The sequence below is a fragment of the Xenopus laevis genome, chromosome 9_10S (assembly GCF_017654675.1).
Source record: "Xenopus laevis strain J_2021 chromosome 9_10S, Xenopus_laevis_v10.1, whole genome shotgun sequence".
Lineage (NCBI taxonomy): Eukaryota > Metazoa > Chordata > Amphibia > Anura > Pipidae > Xenopus > Xenopus laevis.
This window is the reverse complement of record NC_054388.1, coordinates 115841898-115864317: the sequence shown is the minus strand read 5'-3', so window position 1 is coordinate 115864317 and position 22420 is coordinate 115841898. Positions and strand designations below refer to the sequence as shown.

The window sequence follows — 22420 nt, the reverse complement described above, 5'->3', positions numbered from 1 at the left end:
ATAATAATAATAAGTTTTTAGCATGAGTTATTGGGGACGGCTTGAGTATAACACTAGGGAAGGGGTGGAGAGGGAGGGGATATGTAGCAGAGTGTATTAATCGCATTGTTTGTCTTTTTCCTGTACTATAGGGATGGAGCAGGGCTTAACCCATTAAGTATTTCGGTAAGTATAATTTTATCTATTTTTATATATAATCCATAGAACTGTGAACACATTTCTACACTGGTCAATACAGTTTCACAGGGAAAATGGTCCCCAGCCCTGATTGGCAGAAGTCACTTGGACAGAGGGTACGGAAGGCACTTATTGGCCACCCAGCCCTGGAACACTGTGCCAGACAGCAACAATTCTACATGGGGTTCAGCCAAAATGGTTCCAATTGGGCCCCACCATTGGTAAGACTGGCCCTGGCCTCCTGTAGCTGCCAGTCCACATAGGGGCTACCAAATAGCCAATCTCAGCCCATATTGGGCATTCCCAGGGACTTTTATTAATGGTTGTGTTGTGTAAGGGTTCTGCACCTCTATGTGTGATGTGGGACTGACTGGGACAGAGTCGGACTGGCCCACAGGGATACCAGGAAAACTCCCGGGGGGCCCAGGTGTCAGTGGCCCCTAATGCTGCTAAACATTTGGCCTATTTCATGGCCATTCCCTATTATATGAGAACAAAGAGGCTAAATAAATGGAATAATAGATTATAGTATGTAAAGAAAACAAACTAGGAAAATAGAGGTTGAGTGAGGAGATGAAGAATAATAATACTGAGAGTGGCCCCTGTTCTAAGGTTTTTGCATTGGCCCCTGGTGTCCCAGTCCAACACTGTACTGGGAGGACTCCGGCCGGGATATGAGATCTCAGGAAACAAGGAACACACAATGGGTTAATAGTTCAATCTTGTCTCATTTATTAAAGAGGAACCAAAATTTGATAACACAGAAAGCCCTAATATTCCCATCACAGTTCCCTGTTTCTTCAAGAAGTCTGAATAAATGGCATTTTCTCTGCTGAAAACAGTTGCTCTGAAGTTCCAATAAGCAAAATAATAAGATATATATACAAATATAAATATATACATATATACATGCAACTGTCAGGCAAGTTCTGCAGCTCTCAGCAGCTGGTCTCCACTTCGGCAGAACTTCTGGGGAATCCCCTGGGAAGACTTCCAAGGGGGACCCCATTTCCGCAAGATCTCATAATATTGCCACACACGTCTCCACACCGCTCACATATTCCTGCCTCTGGGGGGCTGCAGGGGTGACAGTAGAGCAGGAGACCACCCCCCACCAATAGAACGACAAAGACAACTGGAATCCAGAGAAGTCGGAGGCGCTCTGTTGTCTGACTGCTGCCCGTCTGTGAATCTGGAGGAAAATCAGAGGGGTATTGGCAATTTTTATGAAAATAATGAAAGGTTTGGAGGATCTATTTGTTGTATTAATGGCAGATTTGTGTTACTATTTCAATTAAACATATTGACCGAACTTTTAACAGAAGCCTTTATCCGTACATAAAAAAGTACTTATAATTTATACTATTTATTTGTTTCTGTTTTAAAGGGGAAGTAAAGTATAAAACAGAATAAGGCTAGAAATGCTGTATTTTTTATACTAAACATAAACATGAACTTACTGCACCACAAGTCTAATCAAACAAATGATTTATGCTTTCAAAGTTGGCCACAGGGGGTCACCATCTTGTAACTTTGTTATACATCTTTGCAAGACCAAGACTGTGCACATGCTCAGTGTGATCTGGGCTGCTTAGGGATCGTCATAAATGATCAAAACAGCACAAGTCAAATAATATCTGCCAGAAGCCGATACAACAAGACTGATTAATAATCAGAATATACAGACTGCACTGGCTCCTGTGTTGTCATGTAATCTAATGTGGATTTTATAGTTTTTGTATTGCTTAATACAGACTTTCTCCAACTCTGCAGAACCAGTGGCTGCAGCTAAATAATCCTCCAAATAGAATCCCAGTTTATCTGTTTAAATCTGTCTCCACGATCTTTGTCCCTGCAGCTGGAGTTGGAAACAGTAAAGGGGATGTAAAGGCATTAGTAAAATCCAATACAAATCTCTACACAGTTGCCGACTGCTCTACAGGGAAACAAACAAAGCTGCTTGAGTTCTGCATGGCTGGGAAGTAAGGCGGGGGCTCCCCCTGCTGTACATAAGTATGATTGTTTCCCTGCAGAGCAGTTAGGGATCGTCTGACAATTCCTATCCACAGCAGTAAATGAAGGGAGAATGTCACTGCATACAGTCAGGTTTCTTATAAAAACGGCACACATTATTTTTGTTTCAAACATTTTATTAGATTTTTCCATTAAATAAATAAAATCAAGATGACAATTATTTGGCAGACTAAGAAAATGTGCTCCAATAAACACAATAGTATGTTATTAGCAAAAATTAATATAACATTCAATGAAGAGATAACTAAAAAACTAATAACTGGAATGTCAGGCCTCCCAATAAACATTCATTTTACAATTAAAGAAACTGAGTTAATTGACCACTAGTACTGGAGTTACAAATCTCAACCATATCAGTCTAAAAAACTCTTTGGAATTATTTACTTTTGTTTTAACTATTAAGGCTTCTTGCCAACTAAGCTGATTCACATAAGATATGATGTCCGATAATGAGGGAGAATCTTTTTGTAGCCAATAATTAAATAAAGCTTTCCTGGAAGCAGCTAGAAATCAAGATGGCAATAATTTACTCTCATGGGAAATAGATTTGATCTCAGGAATTGAGGAAAGTGTATTAATATCTAGATGCAGCAAAGCAAAACATGGAGACAAGTTTTTATCTTCAGTTTAGAATCCAAAAAACGAGTGACTTCCCTCCAAAATAGACTAATCTTTGGACAAGTCCATAGATAATGGAAAAGGGACACATTAGTCTTGTCACATTTAGGACAATAAGATATAGGACTATTATGGGAAAAATGTCCCATAGCCAAGGTGAACAAGCTTATAATGCTGTATCCTCCAACTCTCCACTAAAATTAAGTTATTATAATTATATAAGGACTTTACCAAATCAGAGGGGGACACTTGACATTGTAAAAACTCAGCCCATTTGGTGGAAACTTTTGATAATGGCTGTGAGTCTGACCCATAATAATTCCAAAATTTTTTGGATAAAGCATTAATAGAAATCGAACAAGGGAGTTCCAAAAACTCAGCCAGATATTCAGCTATTATTATGCAACAAAGAAAGACCGTATTGAGAAGCTGAGTAATAATATCAGATTCATGGAGCTTATACTTTCTTTTTAAGTCCTGACCAAGATATTAGGGTCTCCTTAAGTGGGTCGTATAGGTCTTTCACTAAGACTAGAAATTTTCTCTTTATAGAAAATAAAAAGGAATCAGACTTTTGAAAATCGGAAGGTTTAAGTAAAAACTGTCATGAAAGGAGTTTCCGCATAACTATAACTTTGTCGAGAGAATAAAAGTTTCCACACAAAAATTGAATCACGATAGAGAGGATTCTTCTTAAAGTCACAAGGAACATTTCGCTATTTGTAAAACAGATAAAATATCAAAGTGGGGTTCTTCAAAAACCTCAATGAGTGCACATTTTTAATTAAAGTATATTGGAGATAGGTTTCCTATTCATTAAAGAAAGTAAAAATGGGATTTTAGTTTTTTTGAATTAACATGCCGTTTAAAGGGATACTGTCATGGGGGAAAAAATTTTTTTTCAAAATGAATCAGTTAATAGTGCTGCTCCAGCAGAATTCTGCACTGAAATCCATTTCTCCAAAGAGCAAACAGATTTTTTTATATTCAATTTTGAAATCTGACATGGGGCTAGACATATTGTCAATTTCCCAGCTGCCCCCAGTCATGTGACTTGTGCCTGCACTTTAGGAGAGAAATGCTTTCTGGCAGGCTGCTGTTTTTCCTTCTCAATGTAACTGAATGTGTCTCAGTGGGACCTGGATTTTACTATTGAGTGTTGTTCTTAGATCTACCAGGCAGCTGTTATCTTGTGTTAGGGAGCTGCTATCTGGTTACCTTCCCATTGTTCTTTTGTTTGGCTGCTGGGGGGGAAAGGGAGGGGGGTGTTATCACTCCAACTTGCAGTACAGCAGTAAAGAGTGATTGAAGTTTATCAGAGCACAAGTCACATGACTTTTTTTTCCCATGACAGTATCCCTTTAAGTTCTTATTAGCTGCCAATATACTGGGTTTTTCTTTAACAACAACCCCATCTGCTGGTCAGTTTGTGTAACTGTACAGTCAAGGAGATGAACCTTCATAAGACAGAGAAGTGTTCTGGTGTTGCTCTGCTCGGGGAGGAGATCAGTTTTGTGTCCCTTTAAAATAGCACAGGAAGAATATAAATGCTCATCCCAAAATGTCACCATACAGTTTAATTGGTAAAACTTCTACCAAAAAAGCAGACCTGTGCATATATATGCATGATATAGATAATGACATGTTTATATTCATCAAAGGGGGGAAATTTGCCCGAGTTATACCAACCTCTTTATGGGCTTCTGGAAGCAGCAATGGATTTAGATCCCAGAGGCCCTAGAAGGGTCACTTCATAGAAGAACTCATATTAATTTGGGACTGTAACACTAACTTGTCCAGCTAGTTGTTGTTGGCCCACCTGTAGCCAAGCTGCTCTTTCTATCTGTACTCTCTATCTCACGTGCATTTCCTAATTGCGCGTCTAAAGGAAGGAATGCGCCCCGGTCCCTGGGTTCCTCTGGCCACAATTAGGAAAAGCACATGCACGTCTCTGCGTATGCACATTAACTATGCGCCATGACGTTGGCGGACGAGCTGAAGTCACGTTTGGCACCAAATTTGAAATTAAAAGGCGCCTTTTGCTTGAACTAAGTGCCCAAGCTGGTTCTGAGTTTTTATGACTCAGCCAAGCCTTAATTCTGTTTGGATCTTCTGATATTGACCTTTTGCCTGTTTCTTGACCTCAGCATCTTGCTCCCTTTTGACCTTTTCGCCTGTCCACGACTCATCTCTGCCTGATTCTCGTACCTTACTCCAAATACCTTGGCCGTGTTTAGGATCTTGGCCTGTTCTGCAGCAGAAAGTCCTGGGGGCCCCAAAAGGGCGTCGGTGAAAACAGGAATACGGTGAGGCTCTTCGACTGCACCTAAAGGGTATACTGTCAGTACTTGGGTTCCTAAACATACAATTGTAACAGGTGAAGAGGCAAACAGATTAGGAATCTGCACACTGGATCCAGTCTCAGCCGTGGTCTGGATCAGAAACAGTGGCAACCAGGGCCGGAACTAGGGGTAGGCAGAAGAGGCACGTGCCTAGGGCGCAATCAAGTGGGGGCGCCAAGAACGTACCTCTTTCTTCAGCCTACCCCTTGTCCGGACCCTTTCTCTCCCACCGGCGCTCTCTTCCCCCTTCGCGAATTAAAATATTTCCGGCATGCGCAGTTTATGCCACAGTTCCTGACACACGCAGTTTCTGATGTGCACGCATGCGCACTTCTGGCTGTGCGTGCATGCGCATTTCTGGCCGCACGCGCATGCGCACTTGAAGTCCGGCGCGCAAGGGGGCGAAGAGGGCTGCCGGGTTGCCTTGGGCGCCCGGCTGTCTTGGCCCGGCCCTGGTGGCAACACTGGATGAAGTCTTCTCTCTTCAAATGCGCCAAAGTATTTCCCTGCCCAAAATGGCGCCAGGGAATTTTCGCAGGGAATTGGCGCAGGCCAATAAGAGTAATGTGGGAAAACCTCCAAGCCCGAACCCACGGCCAAATACTTTGCACCAAAAATGCAGGACTGCCTTTTTCCTACTTGGTCCTGCAGCCTGTCAAAAAAATGTAAAGCAACAGTAGCACAGCCTGGTTTTGAGAAATCGAGCACCACATCGGGTGCCAAAATGTAACGCTAACTTGGCTAGGCAGACCAAAAAGGGGTTAATGTCCAGCTAGTGCTTAGAACATGGGTTACATGTGACTCAAACACTTCAGGCTAGGGCCTTCGCTAAATGGAAGATTTCAGGAATGGTTTAGTGCAACTGCAACTCTCAGGCTACTGTGCAACAACAATTAGAAAAATGGGCGCCAGGAGGTTTTTGAAGTATAACAAAATAACTTTTATTTGTCCAAGACAAATGATCCACAGGTTTACTCACAGTGGTACAGAGGCATTGGCAGTATATAGGCATTCGCCGCTCTCACAGAGCTGACAGAGAGATGCCGGGGACTTTCCTCCAGAGATAACACCGTGACCTGGATCCTCACACAGGGGATCAGGGAAATCACTAGACCTAATCCCTATTAGTCTTTGTCCCTATACGACAGTCTTGCCTGAGAGGAGAGTTACCTCCTGTATCCCTCCTAGTTGGAGCCAAGCTGCTCTTTCTATCTGTCCTCTCTATCTCACTCTCCTACAGAGTCTATTACAGATATATCCCTGCCACTCAATAGCCTCATTCATGGGGTCCCTGCTCCCCGACTTAGACACTAGAGGACCCGGCCCCTCTAGTCACATGGGCTCCCCTGGGCACACCCAGCCAGATCAGCATCCAGCAGTCAAAGAGGAAGCTCCACCCCCTCTCTCTCACTATACCAGAGTGTGACAGGAAGTGGTCACAGCAGCTCCTGGCCAATAATATAACTATGCAGATTACCTCTAGCTACAGGGGAATCTGCCCAGCAACTAGGGAAATCAGTAAATTAGGGAATTAAAGCCATAAAGGCATTGTTAACTCTACATACAGTATGGCCAACTGTTATTAATGATTAGGAGGTTACAATGGATCAATGCAACAACCTTAATTGCTGGGAAAAAAAATGACTGAGCCCAAAATACTTTAAATGTAAGAAATACAATAAATCTCCCACACAGCTATTTGGTTTCTAGGGTCCAGTTTCCCCTAGCAACCAGGCAGTGAGGTGAATGAGACACTTGAAGATGATAAGTAGAGGGGCTGAATAGAAAGATATGGAATACAAAGTAACAATAACAATAAAAGTGTAGCCTCACAGAGCAATAGTTTCTTGTCTGCCGGGTCAGTGACCCCCATTTAAAAGCCAGAAAAAGGCAGAAGAGGAAGGCAACTAATTCAATAACCAGAACAGATAATAAGTGAAGACCAAATGAATCAGTACTAAGAATTGGGCAATCTACCTCAAGGTTAACTTAAAGGTGAACTACCCCCGATTGTATTATGACATTTTATAAGCGAATTGATTTAGGCTGAATTAGAGGAAAAGATATTGGGGGGCTACTGAGGGGAACCTTCAGATTCACAGATTGTTGTTGTGGTGGATCTCAATGTAGAACTCGAACACATAATCTGTAGCATTTATAGCATTATTCCTAGTTGAGCTTCTTGCAGAAAGTGAATAGAATGGAGTTAAATGGAGTTAGAAACAGTATTAATTCGTAGAGATGCACTGAATCCAGGATTCAGTTTCGGGATTCGGCCAGGATTCGGCCTTTTTCAGAAGGATTCTGATTCGGCTGAATCCTTCTCCCTGGCCGAACCGAATCCGAATCCTAATTTGCATATGCAAATTAGGGGCAGGGAGGGAAATCGCTGGACTTTTTGTCACAAAACAAGGAAGTAACAGATGTTTTCCCCTTCCCAACCCTAATTTGCATATGCAAATTAGGATTCAGATTCAGTTCGGTATTCGGCTGAAACTTTCGCAAAGGATTCGTGGGTTCGGCAGAATCCAAAATAGTGGATTCGGTGCATCCCTATTAATTTGTTACCCAGAATGAACTTGCAGCTCAGTGACACCCATGAACAAAAACTCAGCCTCTGCTCTGTCTTTTCTCCAGCAAAGGATGGAAAGTGTTAATATAGTTCTAGTTATTATAAACGATAAATCTCTGATCATTGCTGAGTATCATCTTGCTTTTATGTAGGATACTATTAAGCCTTCGGGCACCGTTTGATCCTGCGTTTTTTCCCTGCTTCATTATCTTTATTACTGTATGAAATACTTTATCAAATGTATTATGAATTATATTAATATAAAAATGATACATACAGTATATTAATCATTGTATTATTATTAGCATTATTATTATTATTATTATCATTATTATTTTTATTATTATTACATCACAACACCACAATGTAAGAGGCCAAATTTATGGGCAAAAAACAGAAGCTCTGTGTTGTACAACATTAAGGGGCAGATTTATCAAGGGTCGAATTTTGAAGTTAAAAATACTTCGAAATTCGACCATCGAATTGAAATACTTTAACTTCGAATATCGAAGTCGAAGTTTTTTTCACCAAATTTGGGTATCCTGCGGTCGAAGTAAAATAGTTTGATGGAACGATTAAATCCTTCGAATCGAACGATTTAAAGGATTTCAGCGATCGATCGAATGATTTTTGCTCTAAAAGGTCCCCATAGGCTAATGTAGCACTTCGGCAGGTTTAATTTGGTGAAGTATTGAAACGAAACTTTTTTTAAAGAGACAGTACTTTGATTATCGAATGGTCGAATATTCAAACGATTTTACTTCGAATTGAATTCGAAGTCGAAGTCGTAGTATCCTATTCGATGGCTGAAGTATCCAAAAAATGACTTCAAATTTTTTTACTTCGAAAATTCCCTCGAATTCATTCCGACCCTTGATTAATCTGCCCCTAAATGGTTGGGCTGCAGTTGTGGTCTTTAAAGGGGTGCTTCACCTTTAAGGTAGCTTTTATTATGTTATAGAACGGACAATTCTAAGCAACTTTTCAATTGGTTTTCATTATTTATTTTTTTATAGTTATTAGCCTGTTACTTTTGACTCTTCAAATGGGGGTCACTGACCCCCATCTAAAAAACAAATGCTCTATAAGGCTACAAATGTATTGTTATTGTTACTTTTTATTACTCATCTTTCTATTTAGGCCTCTCCTATTCATATTCCAGTCTCTTTGGATCCTAGCAACCAGACTGCTGAGATTACAAACTGGAGAGCTGCTGAATAAAGTCAAAGCTAAAGCTAAAGCTAAATAAGTCAAAAAATGAAAACCAATTGCAAATTGTCTCAGACTATCCCTCTCTACATCATACTAACCATTATTGCAAAGGTGATCAACCCATTTAATGATTATACTTTACTGAACCCCAAATTGTCTGAATGTGGTTAGTGGACAGTTGTCCCACTGAAACTTAAGAAGAAGTTAAAGAGATAAATATTTTTGGGTAACAGAACTGCACTGAGTTTGACAAGGACTCAGAACATGTGCAGAGGGGGTGCAGTGATCTTTATTCATCATGACTTTTGAAATTCACTACAAATACTATTTACAGTGGAACTCGGAGAAGGGAAATATGTCTCATTCTTACTGTCATTTTCTTTCCTGGACATACTCCATATCAGCACTCACTGCGCTATCCCCACCCACATGCCCCTTAGAAGGTCCCTACCCAAAGCTTTAAAATCTACCCCCCCCCGTCTTTGGCATCTTTGTCATGAACTTTAAGAGAAACATGGTAGAAGGGATGGGAATATACTGATTTTACAGTTTGGAAAGGAAACTCACAGTAAGTATGATCCAATTTTCCAATTTCCCTGGATCTCCTCCATATCAGCCCCATCCAGAACATGGCAAGCTTAATGACCAATTGGGAGGGACCTAGGCTCTAACAGTCTCCTGGATAATATATATATATTATTGTTGTGAAGTACAACAACTTGTCATAATATCAGCTCCAGGTGAAGAACCTAGTTATATACATTTAATAGGATTAGCCAATATCAAATCGAACCTAGAGGAAGAGATCAATGAACAATGATACTAAAGGGAAGCAATCCTACTAGGACCTCGTTCTACACAAAGGAACTCACACAGATCATTTCCCATACCTATAGTAAGAGGTGGATAGAACATGGGAACCATGGGATCCAACTTCCAGAATTTAACATGAAAATGCAAAGACATAGCAAATAACTGATGCAAAATGAACAGCTCCTAGGAGTGAAATGCATCACAAGTCAAAGATACCTGTTAGACCAAAGCAGAGATCTAGCTCCCTATACATATTCACATAATAATGCAGCACTTATACAGGCACTGCAATATTATTATTATTATTATTATCTAGACAAATAAACCCTAAATTCGGGCTGTATGACAAAATTAAGGCAATCATGTCATAAGGAATAATTGCAATAAAATGAGGCAAGAAGGGCATTACTACCTTATTCTTTAGGCAAGCACCAAGAATCAGAGTGTTACGTATGGTATCCCAAATCCAGAACAAACCCCAAGGTCCCAGTCTCAGCTCACACCTCCGCCTATAGCAGTCACCTTTGACTTGGGGGGGAGCCCTCCGCTACTCAGATGCCACTAGGACTTAACGTGAGAGGACCAAGGGAGAAGCACTGGGCAGGCAAGGGAACCGTAATGTATACAGGAGGAATGGGGAACAGACAGTGAATTAGTGGAACAGGCCAGGTCAGTACCAGTCAGACAGTTCAGTACAGAATCAGGGGAGTAGTCAGGATAAACAGGCCAGGTCAGTACCAGTCAGACAGTTCAGTACAGAATCAGGGGAGTAGTCAGGACAAACAGGCCAGGTCAGTACCATTCAGACAGTTCAGTACAGAATCAGGGGAGTAGTCAGGATAAACAGGCCAGGTCAGTACCAGTCAGACAGTTCAGTACAGAATCAGGAGAGTAGTCAGGATAAACAGGCCAGGTCAGTACCAGTCAGACAGTTCAGTACAGAATCAGGAGAGTAGTCAGGATAAACAGGCCAGGTCAGTACCAGTCAGACAGTTCAGTACAGAATCAGGAGAGTAGTCAGGATAAACAGGCCAGGTCAGTACCAGTCAGACAGTTCAGTACAGAATCAGGGGAGTAGTCAGGATAAACAGGCCAGGTCAGTACCAGTCAGACAGTTCAGTACAGAATCAGGAGAGTAGTCAGGACAAACAGGCCAGGTCAGTACCAGTCAGACAGTTCAGTACAGAATCAGGAGAGTAGTCAGGACAAACAGGCTGGAGTCAAAAACCAATCAGTAACACGGTACAAAGTCAGGATCCAGAAGCTTTAGTGAAGCAGGTCCAGGCAGTGATACAGCAAAAGGTCAAAAACAGGCAAAGGTCAGGAACAGATAATCAGACAAGAATCCCACCCAGGGACTATTGAGAATTGATCTACATTGGGCAATGAGTCAGAGCAGTGTAAGAAGTTTTATAGCCAGACAAATAGCTTACACTTTGTGGCCAGATTGGCAACAGGTGAAACAAGCCACAGGGTCTGGACCAGTTAACTGTGCCCTAGGCAGAAAGATATTAAAACCTACCCCTAAATCATAACCTAAATAAGCATGTTTCATGCCCAACTACTGCAGACGTGACTCTCAGAAACCTTCCTTGCATATCCATTGGGGAGAAAACGTCATAGTTAAACCTGCAACCGGAATAGTAAGAACAAACATTTATGGCCTCTTGAGGGAATACAAATAAAATGGCAACTGCTCCAAAACATGTAATATGAGTAACCCTCAGGCCCTCTAACATGTCTAAACTTGCCAAACTAAATAAACCTCAAAGAAACCAGTCATCTAAAGGCACAATTGTACAACAGTCCCAACCCCACATCCAACACAAACAGCGAGAAGCAAAGCTTAGCAAGGTTCATACAGGGCATGATGTATATTCACACTATTCACACTATTAACTAGTTGCTTGTTGGGTAACAAACAGCTTAACCCCTGCCAACAACACAGAACAGCTTCAAGAAGAAGCAGCCACTTGTTTCTTAAGACAGAGAAAATAGCAAGCAACCTAATGAACTTGTCATTTACAAGTCAGCTTATTATCCTGCATTATGGCACATTACAGAAGAGCTACGGAAGGCCCTCACCATGCAGGGATTAGAGAACCCCTCTTATAGACTTGCTCCAAATATGCCAATGAATCTTATCAAAATGACTTATATTCAACTTAGGTGCCAGAAAACTGGAGAAAGACCCCCTAAAGGAGGAACTGCACAGGTTTGCCTCAATAAGCCTGAAGGTTACTACTACAAACTCCATGTTGCATAATAAACACATACAGCCACATTCAGCCACATTGCTCCTAAACCCTGAACTAGCAAATACAACCTGGCTCCAATAGCCATGGTCCAGTACTGGTGTCACTCTTGGGAAAGTTCAGGTGGAATGTGTACATTTATGTAATGGTGTATATCGTATATAAATACATGTAGCTGAGACTAGTCCGGTGGGCATGATATTAGGCAGTTCCTCGAAGTAGACGCTTAATTTTCAGTTCCAGGCATGGAAACAAGTTTTAGTTGTACAAAAACCAAGTGTACTGCCAAACAGAAACTCCTGTAGGCTGCCAGTCCCCATAGAGGCTACCAAAAGGCTATCAAATGGCCAATAAGAGCCCTTATTTGGCACATTTTGCATGTTTGTTTTGCTTCCCAACTTTTTTGTATCTATAAATGTGACTCATGGTTAAAAAAAGATTGGGGAACGCTTTCCATAGCAAGTAAAATGATTCAGGGCATTACCCAGTGTAGCAGCAAGTAGCCATAACATGAGACTGGAGTAATTCTCTGGAAAGTTCAGGGACAAGTTGAGTTAAAATACTTTGAGTTGAGTTAAAATACTTCTTAATAGACTTCCTCAGGAAAGACTTAGTGAAGGAGGCAGTTGGCTCAGAACTCTGGTTCCATTCCAACAATATCTCACCGCACAGCGGAACCAAAGAAAAACAAAAGGAAATGGAGATCATGAGACTTAGGCCACTAACTAAATACTGACAATCTTCCACCTCCCTCGTCAATCTGCAAAAATACAAAGGGTGCAGGGCCACACACCATTGCCACTGGATGCTTTACGGCAGGTTAGGAGGGCACAATGATAGGGGGACAAGCACTTGCCACTGGATGCTGTTGAGTCAACCAGGAAGGCACATGGGATGAAGCGCTGGAGATCTCAGGGTATGAGGTCATGTGTAGGGAAAAGATCTCATGGATCAAAAAACCCCAGTTCCTAGCTGCCATTTCCATTCACCTAATGCTTTCCCATGGTTAAAAAGCAGAAATATTGCCACCAATGGAGCAAGGAAAGCAGAAGAACAAAAACAACACACCACAGAGGGGATGAGGTTGGCTTTTTAAAGCTTTGGGAAGGGGCCTTCTGCTGGGGCATGGGGGCAGGGATAACCTGGTATTTGCTGATATGGAATAGGACTGTGGAAATATGCATTACTACACAAGAAGGGGTTGTGTTACTGTTGTACATTTAATGGGTTTGTGAGCTTGGGTGCACTTTTGAATTTGAAGCCTCCAACCTTATTTCAACTATTGTGTGTATGTTTTTTTGTGCTTAACACTCAAACATTTTAAAGCCAAGAGCACTTTATGAAGATATTTTTTTTTTTTGCAATTAAAAATTGGTTACTGCCTGTTCATTGTATCTTAGACCATAAAGGTATATCCTTTATACCACTTTTGTTATTTTATATTTCAATAGGGTTACCCTGTAGCATTTTATTTATTATTTATTTTTATTTATAACAACTTTACCTGCAATTTTGTTTATTACAGAAGAGACCAGTGTAAAGAGGCAGATCAGCTGTTTTGGAACAGAACCATGAGATTAGGGGACCCATAAACTAATTGTGTTGTTTAGTGCCACCTGATAAGCCTGTAAGTTATTCTTATTGATTTGTATCATATTTAAAATGCCAAAATTCCTTGAATTGTTTAGGCACCCCTGTATTATAACTCTGTCCAGTAATATATTTATAGCAACAGTTCTAAAATGTTGATGGACCTAAAGTATCTTGCTACTCTAAACCATTCTTTAAATTGTTCTACTACGTCATTCAGCAATAATGTACTGGTAACTGTACTCAATGTATTACATATCTGAGTGACCGATTGTAGCTACTGAGGCCCAACAAAGCAAATTTTAACTATTACTTGTTATTAGAAAAAACAACTGTTACCAGATAGATGCTTTGGGGCCACACAATGAACCCATAGTGGTAGCTAAATTCTGATTGTACAAGAAACACTACTATGGATAAGAGTAATGGTCGTACCATTATACACCAAGTGGAGATCCTTGAGAAGAGGCTTTGGCAGAGACTTGTGTTCTACTTGGCAGGAGTAAGTCTCAGTGAGGGGCAACACTCTGTGAGTTGTTCATTGTGTACTCAGGGCTGGAACTAGGGGTAGGCAGAAGAGGCACTTGCCTAGGCCGCAAAGTTAAGGGGGAGCCAGGCACGTACCTCTTCTGCCTGGCTGCCCCTAGTCCCTAACCTGCCAGGAGAGGATTTTCTCACCTACACCAACGTTTTGCACCCATACCGGCACAGGATCACCTCTCCCACTCCTCCTGCCGCGTCACTACCCCTCCTCCCAGAGCGACACTAAACCTCTCACACCTCCCGGGATGTCACAACCTCTTACACATCTCCTGACACGTTATTCCTCCATTCAAACTCCTCCACCAAATGTGTCTCTGCGGAAGTGTGCGGGGGTGGGGTGATGAAAGGGAATTGTCTTGGGCGCTCCAGTGAGTTGGCCCTATGTGTACATTTAATCTGTATTGCTCCATGGCCTTGAGTCTTTGTCTATATTAGAGGAATGGGGTACGGGCTCCCCATCTCTGAGCCATGACACCCCTATATCCACAGGGTAGAACCCAGTCACTGAGCGATATAGCGTCTTCTTAGATCTAGTTATCTTGATAATCTGTTAGGGAAGGAATATTAAGGGCACAAGACCACTTCTGTATGAGTAAAGTACATGTATGAAATGCTGTAAAACTTACCTTCAACTTATAATTTCACCTCTTGTTCTTGTTTTAAACCATAACTCACTCTACACGTGTAGGTTCCCTAAAGACGGTTACATTGGAGACTGACAGAGACACAATCCCTTCCTCTATCGTCTGAACATCTAGAGTCAGTCGGGGTTGGGAGATGGTCAGAGTCTTGTACCTCTGAAGATCCAGATGATGGACAACACTGAGTGGTCAATGGGTGATTTGCTCCAACTGATACCATTAGTGCAGGGAGACATAATGGGTCAGTTCCAGGCACAAATGTTGCCTTGGGTGTTTCTTCTTAATCTTCTTTCTGCTATTTATCACAATTTGTTTTCCATTAAATATCGCTACAATACTGATTGTGCTGTTGCATTGGAACCAGTAGCACTCATGTTACTATACAGTAACCTTTTTTACCCAGATGACAAGCCCAATATAGCTATACACTACATGAAAAACCCCCAGCCAAAGCACAGAAATGGAGAAGAGAAAAGTTCTCCACAGTTCACAATCGTGCCATAAATAAAAGTTCAGGTGCCTGAAAATATAGATTGAAATAAACATTTGCCTGAACCTCCCTGGGAATTCCTCAGTGAAGAGAACAGCCGTCTGTCTAACAGAACAAGCAATCAGAATTCTCAGACATAAGGATGGGCGAAGTTTTTCGCCTTGTTTCGCCACAGAAATGACGCCCATAGACTTGTATGGAAAAAAAAATGACTTGTGTCAAAAAAAATGTGCCGCGTATCAAAAATATTTGGACACACATAGACTTTTAATGGGCGTCAATGACAGTTTGCCGGCGCAAATTTTTGGTGAAACGAAATGGGTCAAATTAATTTCTTATTTGCTGCTGGTTATTAGTTGTGGATGGATTCTTGGGGGTAAAGTCAGTTAGGCGTATCAATTTGTACATTTCTCAAAAGAAGAATGAGTATTTGGGGCCATTCCAGACCCTGCAGGCCCAGCTAGTAACCCCCCAGTCAGTAATATTGAGCAGAGACTTCAACTGTCCAATAGAGGAGGACGGGTGCAGCTCAAGAATTTGTGCAAAACTGGATGTTACCCCAAACTGCATAAGGAAATGGTGCAGAAAGCATCATATAAGGATCTATTGGTTCTGTTGGGAACAGTGTCATGACCTACAGTTGGTGCTGCCCCAATGGCTCAATATGTTCTAAGCTTGACTTTGTATTCACCTATTATACCATTAAGCAGACTTGTATTATATGGTTCTCTGTTTCTTTTTTTGACCACAGGGCCATTCCCTATGGGGTCTCTGGGCTGTAGTTTTCCACTGGGCCCAGGCTCCTGAAAGCTGAACTGGGAAGTGTTGGAAAGGGAGGAAGTTATGGAGGAGATAACTCCATTATAGTCATGTAACAGGGAGCCTGCAATTGTGGAAAAGGTGTCCCGGACATCCCGACCCAGCTGAGGAGTTTCTTCATATGTAACTGCATCCAATCATGTGTGGCTTTATGTCTGGCTGAGTTTGGCTAGCTTACATTTGCTGTATAGTTATAGTTTATAACTGCCTCTGCTGGGTTTGATGAATGTGTCATTAGGCTTATATACAGCAATTGAAAAAGTCTTTTTATTCGACTTGTTTTCTCCTAGAACTGAATTCCATCCATGAGTTTTCAAATGATGAACCATGAGAAAACCTTTTCTCAAAAGAATTGAATCTGGCCCAATTTATGGCCTCTGTAGTTTTATCTTAAAGGAGAAGTCAACCTGTACGGGGAAAAAAAACCCTCCCCTGTGTAGGCCCTCCTCCCCCCCAGCCTACCTGCCCCCCCCCCCCCCGTGCAAATGCCCCTAAGTTGTTACTCTCCCCTCTGCGCAGGTCCTCTGCGGCGGAGTTCATGGACGCCATTGTCTCCCGAGCTCTCTTCTTCTTGCTTTGACCAGCGTTTTTGGCAAGTTAGGGGCATTTACCTGGGGGGGGGCAGGTAGGCCAGGGGAGAGGTGGGAGGGGGGCCCACACAGGGGAGGGGGAAGGGGGTTTCCCCCGTACAGGTTGACTTCTCCTTTAAGGGGTTTTGATGTATTCCAGTCATGCAGCAAAACATATTGTTGTAGGTCATGATTGGTTTATTTATGTAGGCAAAAACAAAGAGAGAGCATGCACTCCTTCTGCCACCCTCTTACCATTTAATGTTATTCCATGTTCAAGATTCATTTCATTTTGACCTGAGCTGCACTTTCATTTGTATGTTGTTTATGTAGGCCCCATATGTAATTCAGTTAACTGCCAACACCTGCACTATCACAACCATCTCTCTACCTACACATACATAAACTTTAACACATTTGATACAAAACAATTATCAACAGTATAAGCACAACCCATCTCTTGTATTAACAACCTTTCCTGTCCAAATAAGGCAGCTTCTCTCTACAACAACGCTCTTTCAACAGCTCTGGACTCCCTTGCACCTTCTACCACCCAACACAGCCGACTAAACCCCAACCCTGGCACACGGGCGTAACTCAGTACCTCAGAAGATGTAGAAGATCAGTTGAACAATGGTGGAGAAAGTCTAGCCCTATCAATAGCGACATCAACAGAAGTCATGTTATAAACTGCTGGAATTTACAGGTTCTGAACTCTAACACCCAATTTATCAAAAATAGTTTCAAATTCTCAAATCAGTGAAATCAATAGAAAATTGACAGACAGATTTAAACAAAAGCCACAACCAAGCTCAGGTGCCTCACTTGGCTCAGTGTATGAGTTCTGCTTGTGAGTAGTGGACAGATTCACTATTTTCTATGATATGTGTTTTTTCCCCCCCTGAAATCCCCTGGCAAATCTGCACCATGTGTGCAACTGGCCTAAGGGGTTGAAATGTAGGTTTGTTTCCTCCCAAGGAGAGCTTTGTAACACATCTAGTATATTGCATTTTACTCAAATTATAGCACCTTTCAAAAATCCCCTATGTGTGCAGCACTTACAGGAGCCAGCCTGGCACTCACACACTAGGAAACAAACAGAGGGGTAGGATCAGTTAGTGGTACATTGTACCCAGTAATACTTACACACTGAGCTGCAGCAAATCCAGCAGAGAAGGATTATTCTATCCAGCACCATTTCCAATTTCTGTTCCTTCCGAATGAGCAAACAGCAACTGCTGCTTTCACTTTTACATTCTCACAATAAGTAAAGGGAGGGAGAATCATTATGGGGAAGTGGCGTGTCAATTGCCTCTCATTCTAGCTCTAAAGCTGCTCATACACAGGCCTATGTTTGATGCCAACTGGCAACATCCAGACAAGTTGTTGGCTTATTGGTCCATATTTGGGAACAATCCATTGGCTGCCTGACCATTACTCGGATGAGGACAGAAATCTATCAGTTTTGAAAATTGTTTGGAGTGAGAATAATCAGATCAGAAACAGAATCTAGATTTTAAGTGCAGACAAAGATATCTTATTTGTGACAATATTTTATTTTTAATTCATTGTTAATAAAGAGTTGTACGGGTGGCAGCCATAACAAAATGAAGATACATTTTTGTAAGGAACTTTTTGAACTATAATCACTAAAACTTCAAGATATTACTAATAAAATACCTGGGATTTTGAACAATTGGTTGAACAATTAGTTAGAACTAACTAAATTGAACAATTAGTTAAAAATCAGCAAAAGCTAAGGTTTTGGTCAATTTACCATTAATTCTTATAATTTAAATTCTTAACATTTAAATATCTTACAATAGGTTCCACTGTGATATTAATTAGTAAAGATGATAGGGGGCAACCATGTTTGGTGCCTTTGAATAATAATAATAATGTCTGACTGTTTTCTGGGGCAATAATTATAGCCTGAGGGTTAGATTAGATCCGTTTTAACAGACTTGAGGAATTAATCAAAAATTTTTATAGCATTTAAAAAAGTAGTTCCATGAAACGATGTCAATGATTTTTCCAGCATCTAAACTAAATAAGGAGTAATGAGTTGTATGTTTTTTGCATAAATAATTACATTAATGACAGTTCAAATATTCCTAAAACCCACTTTGGGAAGAAGAAGAGCTAGTCAAATAAAAAAGTATTTCTTCTGAAATGTTTGTGAAAATTATAAAATCTTTGTTGATTAACAAAATTGATCTGTATGAACTAGATGGAGATAATCTTTTCCTTCTTTGGGGATTCATTTTATATTGAATGTTAGGCTTGACAAATTTTCTGGAGATAACACATTCATTAAATAATTTTTTTAAGAAAATAACTACTTTACTACCACTAATGTATGTGTATAGCATGATGCATGTACAGTAAATACCTTCTGTTTTCAGAAGGCTTTACACTGCATGTCTTGCACTTGAATGGCTTTTTGGCTACTTTTAGCCTGTCTCACACTAATCAGGTTAGGTTCTCTGCTTTGCTAAAATAATGAGGTAAGACCATCTGGACCCTATGCCTTATTAATTGTTTTCAAGGCCTTAAGAATATTTATGGGAGAAGTAATACTCTCCAATTCACCAGGGGAGACTTTTTGTAAATCTCTTTTATCTGAATTAAATTATCAGTTTTTGGTGGGAAATTAGAGATGCATCCGATTCAGTTGAATCCAAGGCTTTTTCAGCATTCAGCTAAATCCAATAGCCTGGGTGAAATAAATCTCAACCTATAAAACCACGTAACTTTTGGTCACATGATTAAGGGGATCAAAATGTTTTAAGTGCATTGATGTGCACGACATTCCTTAACCCTCCATTTGGATTCAGCTGAATCCTTCCTGAAAAATTCAGGGGCCTATTTATGAAGCCTCAAATTTTTATGGTCAAGTTTTAAATTGGCAAAAATCATAATTTTTAGAGTGTTAAAAAATATTATTTTTTTTTGAGATTTATTATACTTTGAAGTTGCTAAAATTTCAAATCCAAAAAGTCATGTAGAAGTCAATGGCAGATGTCCCTTTCACAATTAGAACATGTTTTTTACCTTCGGGATTCTCAATAGTTTTAGGCTGTTTGCACTATTTTTCCTTTGATAATCCAATAAATTCAAGTTTTTGGGGTGTAAAGTTGATATATAGGAGATTTCGGAGCAACATTTTTAAAAAGTTGTATGATTCGAATCAACACTCGATTTTATTATGACTTTTTCTGTTTTTTTCAAGAACTTTTGTCAGTAAATTAAGGGGATTTGGGTGTGGGAGTTTGGTTGAATTTTTTTAAATAAAATTTTATTTCAGTAAACGATTTCTGATTTTCTGATTTCAAAATTTCGGTCATGATTTTTATAGTTTAGTTTTTATTTCTAAATTACAATTCTTGAACCAACAAATTAATTTTTTTAGCTGTAATATTGGTGTGGAGCCATCTCAGTGCATTGTGCCTGATTCTGAGCTTTGAGAAGGAGCCAGCACGTAGGATAGAACTGCTTTGTGAGTAGTCATTTTTGTGCAGTTTCACAAAAATTTGTTAAACCAGCAAAAATGCATTGAAGTTTTTCTTGTGCCTACTCTTTTGTCTTGGCGACTTTTTTGTCCAAATGCATTAAATTCAATAAGAGTTTTTCTCATGGTGACCTTTTTGTCTTGAGACAATTTTGTCTTGTCAACTTTTTTTGTCACTGTGAAATTTGTGACGCAATATTTTTGCAGGTGGCAAAGTGCAGAATTTTGCCGCCAAACCATGCCAGGCAAATGAATTTTCTCATTGTTATTTGAGATACTGTAGCTATTGTTTCTCCCCTTCTTATTGTACTTTAATACAACTCAAGTCATGCTCCCTAGCCCCACATACTGGTAGACATAGGGTTTTTCCTTCTTGGGTGCTATTCTCATGTCTACCATTAGAAAACGCTTTTAGCAATGCAAACATATCTTTCAGCAGAGGTGTCAGGGAGCTGCTATCTGGTGAGCTGCCCATTGTTCTGTTCATAGGCTGCTGGGGGGGGGGGTAAGGGAGGAGAGTGATATCAGTCCAACTTTCAGTACAGCAGTAAAGAGAGACTGAAGTGTATCAAAGCATAAGTCATATGGTTGGGGGCATCTGGGAAATGGACATCATGTTTATCCTCATGCTAAATTTCAAAGTTAAAGGAGTATGAAAGGCTAAAAGTAAGTAAGCTTTATCAGAAAGGACTATATAAATATACCAGTAACCCCTCAAAGTAATGCTGCTCTGAGTCCTCTGTCAAAAGAAACAGCACATTTCTTTCCTTTTATTGTGTACTCATGGGCTTCTGTATCAGAATTCCTGTTTTCAGCATTAATCTCCAGGGCTAGGGCTTGAGCATGCTCAGTTTGCTCCTCTTCCCCTCCCTCCTTCCATCCCTGCTGTAATCTGAGCTCAGAGCTGTAAGTGAGCAGGGAGAGATTCAGGCAGGAAGTGATGTCACACCAAGCTAATATGGCAGCTGCTATCCTAAACAAACAGAGACAGTGTCTAGCGCTGTTTACTCAGGTATGGTAAAGCATTCTGCAGAATAAATATAGAGTTCTAGCTTGCACTATTGTGGCTAATCTATTGGCAATAAACTGGCTTGGAGCTTTCCTTCTCCTTTAAATGTAAAAAATCTGATTGCTCTTTAAAAAAATAGATTTCAGTGCAGAATTCTGATGGAGCAGCGCTATTAAAAAGTATCCCTTTAAGATTATTAAAAAAACAAACAAATACAAAAAGTATTGTAGAAGTGATACCTGTATTGACTAACATTAAAAAAAGATACATTTCAAGCTTTCGGAGCATCAAGGCCCCTTCGTCAGGCAAAATACACGATGACACAGTTTTTGTTTTGTGTTTAAGATGATTAAAACTGGCTTTAGTAAAGGATATATAAAAAAGATCTCTTAATATGCTCCACTGTTTCAAGTTACTCAAAAATATTTTATATTTTTCACTATATTGATATGTTTAGTTGGGTGATGAATGAAATGTAAATAACTTTCCATATTAACACTTTTGTGTGCTATAATTTCACCTCTATTTACTGCCCTCCACACATCCCATACTAAAGGAAGTGTATTTTGGGAAACTTTTGTAACACGTTTTTGGACTATTCAGGCCCATGGGGTTAATCACCAGCTAGTATACTACAACATGGGTTACACTGGACTCTAACACTTACGGCAGGGCCTTCGCAAAGTGGAAGAAATGAAGGTCCCTGCTCCCCAACTTCCAAACTAGAGGTTCAGGTCCCTCCAGGGCAAACTGGCTTTACTGGGCTTGTTGTACCGAGGCTCCCCGGAAACATCCGGATGGGTCTGACACCAGCAGCCAAAGAGGAAGCTCCACCCCTTCTGACTCACTATACCAAAGTGTGACAGGAAGTGGTCACAACACCTCTTGGCCAATAACTGGGATATGTAAATGACAACTAGATACATGGACATCTGCCCAGCAACTAGGGAGATCAGGAAGTGCACATTAACCCTATGGGTCCCTAAACTTTATTGTCTTTAAAGAATTAATCTGATCTATTTGTTAACAATGTTGCAGTCCGGACATTCTGATAATATAGAAGGGATAGACCATAAGACAAAAGATTTCGAAGGAGAATTCAATTTCACTTCAATGGAAAAAGGAGCATGACCAAATTTATGAATTTTAATAATATTCGCTGAGAATATATTGTAAAAAAACATCTATTGGTGTAAAGAAATAATCGATTCTAGTGCATTAGTCA

At 40.5% G+C, this 22420-nt stretch overlaps 1 long non-coding RNA gene across 1 annotated transcript; it reads right to left on the bottom strand.

Moving 5' to 3' along the window:
* Positions 1–885: 885 nt before the first annotated feature.
* Positions 886–18210, bottom strand: LOC121398959. The gene is made up of 2 exons (XR_005964654.1): positions 17822–18210; positions 886–1369 (listed from the first exon to the last, which is right to left on the bottom strand). It is a non-coding gene; the product is annotated as an uncharacterized LOC121398959 (long non-coding RNA).
* Positions 18211–22420: the final 4210 nt, after the last annotated feature.